At 41.5% G+C, this 5,529-nt stretch overlaps 1 non-coding gene across 1 annotated transcript; it reads left to right on the plus strand.

The window, feature by feature from the left end:
• Positions 1 to 1,021: 1,021 nt before the first annotated feature.
• TRNAE-CUC (transfer RNA glutamic acid (anticodon CUC)) lies at positions 1,022 to 1,094 on the plus strand. Its single transcript has one exon. It is a non-coding gene; the product is annotated as a tRNA-Glu (tRNA).
• Positions 1,095 to 5,529: the final 4,435 nt, after the last annotated feature.

Here is a 5,529-nt window from a genome sequence, read left to right on the forward strand (position 1 = left end):
AGTACAAAGCTGGATTAATTGTGCAAAGATTTTCTTAGATTGAAGGGTCTTATTTTCGTGAATCCGTCACTGTGATGCCATAATGACTACTATTTGTACAGTACTAGAAATGTTTGCTCAGAAGGAGTGGCTAGTCTATCACAAGGATGTGAAATCTGCTTTCTTAAATGGCGGGGGAAGTATATGGCTTAGCCACCACCAGAAAGGAGTTGATGCCCCCCCATTTTCACAAAGCCTATAAGCTAAAGAGGCCATTATATGGATCGAGACATGCCCCTAGGGTGTGGCATCGATGGATACATGAATTCTAAATTTCAAAAGTTGTACCTCAGATACTAACATGTGATGTTTACATAGATTGTGAAAAGCCTCTAGTAATATGTGATAACTGATAAGATATGATCCACTAGACTTGAAGGGCTTTGAGTGGTGGGCTTGACATGATGAATGCATCCCAGAACCTACAAAATCAAAGGCGTAGCTACGAGTGCACCTAGTGAAAGTAAGGGGACTGTCTGTCTTGTCGTTTTCGCTCGGTACCGTCGTCTCGTGTGTGGTTTTGCAGCACCGGTCCTATGCGTTCCCATAGAAGCAAGCGATAGACGTTGTAGCCTCCACGAGCAGGTGGTGCGTAGACGTGACATGGCAGGTAATCTAGTGCCTCGCTTGGTTTATGTTGGTTGGCTGGTATGTCCGTTCAAATGGACATTGCAACGCACCCTCCGAGATCAGCACAGTTTATGACGATGACGATGCACTCTCTGCCTGCGCGCGCTCCATTGTTGGCCGTAGGGAAGGGGTGGCATTAATCCGGTAAAGAAGCGTTTTGCTTTGTTGCAGGTTTTGCGGAGGCGTCGCCGTATAAAGTATGAGATGGAGCGTGGAGTGCGCCTATAGAGCGGGGCCGCGGGCAAGGGAGTGTTTGTGCACCCGTTGAGATGCCGCAATTTTACTAGGAATGAGACTAGAAGGAGGCACGGGAAGTGTGCAAGAAACGGGCGCTAGCGAAGCCATGCATCGATCCGTTGTAGTCTAGTTGGTTAGGATACTCGGCTCTCACCCGAGCGACCCGGGTTCAAGTCCCGGCAACGGAATCGGCCTCGCTCCCGAGTCCCACGATGACTACAAATCCTTTTGGCCGTCGTCGCCGTCTGCACCCGCACGCCAAAAGGAGCTATTTGTACGTGCCTTCCCGTCAAAGTAATCCCACAATATATGTCTTCTTTCGGAATTGTGGTGGTCATCTCTTCTGCCATTTATACATACATGGCGTTCCGGTGTCTCAAGTCTTGCTGCGAGCTTTCCCTTCCATTGAACGAGGAGTTGGCTAGCTTGATTGCCCGAGCCATTTTCTTCTCTTACCAACCTTCTCTCGCCAATCACGAGCAATGTGCTCTCTCCCACGCCTTTCTTCCTTCCAGACACACGTGACAAAAGTCTAAAGGCCTGGAGCCACCGTTCCGACCTTTGCATACATACATAAGATACACATACATTTATATGCAACGTAATAAGTACCAATCTATTTGATTACCTTGGTGGTCTATTGTACTTTCCTACATGGAAGCAAGTGTGCTTATGCACAATATTATCTTGATGTAAAATGCTAGCATGACTTAATTCCTCACAACATCAAATCTTTGCAATCTCAAGACAACATAATTTTCCATGTATTCTATGTCGAAAGGGGATCTCTTTTAATGTCAGGTGACACCTGCCATGTAAACTTTTTCCCCCATGAGAAAAGCATTTTACTTACTTCACCCTAGGGGGTGTTTTAGGGTGAAAAACAAAAATATAGGATTAGCTATAGAGGATATACATTCATAAAAATAGGAGACCATACAACATGAAATTGGGGGGGGAAAACCAATGGTAGATGGACTAAGATCAAGGACCAAAGGGAAAGGAAGATTGTATTAGTAGCTTGTTAGAAGTGCACCTATAAACATCAAAATTTTAGTTAATAGAGAGATGTGTACAAATGATTTAATCCCCTACTAGAGAAATTCCATTTATTATTTGAGTTGGTGTTTTGACCAAGCTTCCAACTTTGTTGAATAGTTTTATTGAGGAATTTTTAAATACCTTTTGGTGATTTGATTCAGAAAGTCTTATGAGGCTATATGATGTACAATTAGTATATGTCTTTATTCTTCTCTCTACCAACATTATGCTCGAGCATCCATGAGTGCTGAGTGTATCTATGAGAGAGAGAGAGAGAGAGAGAGAGAGAGAGAGAGAGAGAGAGTAGTGTGCAGGTGCAGGTATTGTCAGTGTAATAATACATAGAGAGGTTGTAACCACCTCAACCTTCCACCTCTCCAAATCCCACGACTCACAACCACCTTTTCCTTTTTTTGATATTATAAAAGTGAGTTTGCATACATTTTCCTAAGGTCTTAGAGACCCCTCATTTTGAGAATAGGACAAAGGTATTTGACCTTGCTTTTCCTTTTCATATTTTAAGATGTAAGCCTTAGGACCCGCATTGTTACATTGCTTCATATTTGAATTTTTTTCCAAGAACTACATTTGCAATGAGTCATTTTACAAAAAGTTGTTTCCATATGAGCTCATTTTGGTGCCTATTTTTGCACATATTTCTCAGTTATCATTCCTCCCACGCTTAAGAGTGAAGCGTTGTCGGAGGGGTTTTTGTGGAAAGGTCGAATCCACCGGGGATCAAAAGTAGAGATAGGAGATGGAAGAGAAGATAGAGAATACCCAAGTGGTAAACACTACAAAGACAAATCACAATGAATTGAGTCAATATGTATTGAAAGAACCTGGAATCTTTGTACTACTCAGAAGCAATCTCCAGGCATTAGATCTCCTGGAGCTTCTTCATAGAACAAAATGTGCATAAAAATTACAGCTCCTTCTCTACTGCTCGGAACCCAAATCTGATGGCTCCTTGGCTCTGAAAGGAATGTAAAACTGCAGGACATCTACTCACGGATCTCCCAGATCACTCCTTCTTCTTCTTTCAATTCAATCTGCAGTTTTCAGCTTGTTTACAGCAATCGCGACGTGCACGATTTCGTCAATTTGTCCCTTTTGTGAAAATCCCCTAATTGACTAAAAAAGCAATTAGCTTTTTGCATGCCATCCTAATCTAGAAGCTTTTTTCTAACTTTTTTGGATTTTTACAATAAATAATATCGAAAATAAGCTAACATTATCCAAAAATCTAGTATTTTCGGATAGTGCATGCAACTCACACTAGTACTAATGGCTCAGATCACATTGACTCTCTTGATCAATGAATAAGTCGAATGATGATGCATTCCATACTTTTTCACACTGTGTCCTCATAACATCACGACAACGTCTCCGCGAACAAATTGGAGAAGAACCACGATCAGCACTTGAAAAATATTCATCTTGAATCTTCTTTTTCTTTTCTTCATTGTCTCTGAATTGCCATTGGATAGAGAAGGAAAAAAACACACAATAGAAAAACACAACTAGAACGGGGAGCCTAGGATTAAAAACTCACCACAAGAAAAATCCACTTAGTACACAAAAGATAGGGCTTTCAACCAACTTGCACACAAGATTAACTTCACACTTAGGATAGACAGAAAAACAACCACACCATGAAGCTCATAATAAAAAGTCGAAAAATATATAACCATCCAGCATTCCCTCACAAAAAAATTGCAATTACGCACTCCACCTGGTTGATTCGAAAAGGAAAAGAAAGGAAAGTTTTGTTACAAACACATAAATGACAAAAACTAACATTTATTAAAAGGTAAAGATAATGGAAAATGGTGTGTATATTGAAAGGGGTAATCTTGGTAAGAGAAGAATAAACTCAAGATGAAATGAGATGTGCACATGAACAACCATGAAGAAGGATAAATATTTATAAAATATGTATGCAAATATCCATGTAAAACTATAATATATAATTAAGGATGGCAAATAATAGATTTTGCCATGGGGGAGGTTGGGCCCAATCGTGCGTTTTTCTCTTGTCTTTCTCAATCTTTGAGTTATTCAAATCCTCTTATGTATTATAATGTTGTTTGTATTTCATAGTTGAGATGTTTGATTTATTAGATTTTTCCACTAAAATCTTTGTTTATGATTGAGATTTGATTTGCTAGATTTGCCATGTGTTCCGCTTCGCAGCAAGTAGTGGTGTTGGAGAGTGAGCATAGAGAGAGGTGGTGGGAGACGAGGGATAAAGAGGGAGGATACCTCATTTTGAGGACTATGTCAAGTTTTTTAGACTTTGGCATGCCCTACTTTACTTCAACATCCTAGTTCACTCATTTCTCTTGATTATCCCATGAATGCATGGACAAATAAGATATTCTAAAAAAGCATACCATTGTTTATTCCACATCTCCCCCATCTTTAATTCTGATGAGAGATAATGTTGAGAAAATCCTAACCCCAAATACAAATCTTATAGTTAAATCCCAATTATGTAGAGTCATAAACTATCGACATTTTCAATTCTAATATTGATGGTACGAGTAAGACATTGATGGGCAACAAATGTCGAGTAAGACATTGATGGGCAACAAATGTTGGGCAATGTGTATTATTTGTGTAATCCTTGCAAAGTCTTTAATTAAATTAGTCACTTGGTTGTAGTTTCTCATGGATAGGGTCAATTGTGTGGAGCATTGAACAAGGAGTTTGAAAGGTGAGAAGGATCGAAGCTTGCACGCGAGCTAAGGGGGGAGAGCAAGAGCAAGAAAGAGAGAGACAAGAAATGGGAACTCCAACAGTCACAATGTGTGACCGGGCCTTCCTTTATTCAAACTGTTACTAAAAGAATAAAGAATAAAGTGACGTGACGGGCGCCCGCCACCTGCAGTGTGCAGTGGCGGGTACTGTCAGTGTAGTAATACATGGGGCGGCACGGCGGAGGCGCCTTTACCCCCAACAACCTCCCACTTAAAGGCGAATCTGCCCTAGTGAGAGAGAAAAGAAAAAAGAAAAGACAGTACAAATGTACATAGGCACAAGGGATGAGGAAAGGCGACATCTCATCCAATGCCCATCAACCTCCTGAGGAAGGCAAAGTGCTCAGTAGTAAGGCTCTTTGTGAGTAGATCTGCAGGATTCTCGTCAGTGAAGATCTTGACAAGGTCAACAGACTTGTCCTCCATGACACCACGTATGAAGTGATACCTCACCTCAATGTGTTTCGTCTTCGCATGGAAGACCGGATTCTTAGCCAACTGAATGGCACTCATAGAATCCGAATGCAGTGTAGGTGTAGCATCAATCCCAAGGTGAGCAACTAGACGGCCTAACCATATGGCCTCCTTGCAAGCTTCAGTGGCTGCAACATACTCGGCCTCAGTGGTAGACAAAGCCGTACACTTTTGAACCCTGGACATCCAAGAGACAGCCCCTCCAGCATAGGTGAATACATAGCCAGAAGTGGACTTCCTACTATCTGCATGTCCTGCATAATCGGAGTCAATGTACCCCACGACCCCTGTATCCTGGCTGCCATAGCAAATACACATATCTGCTGTGCCCTTCAGGTACCTCATG

Source organism: Lygodium microphyllum, chromosome 23 (assembly GCF_053477565.2).
Source record: "Lygodium microphyllum isolate KBCC chromosome 23, Lygodium_microphyllum_v1.1.10, whole genome shotgun sequence".
In the NCBI taxonomy this organism is placed as follows: Eukaryota; Viridiplantae; Streptophyta; class Polypodiopsida; order Schizaeales; family Lygodiaceae; genus Lygodium; species Lygodium microphyllum.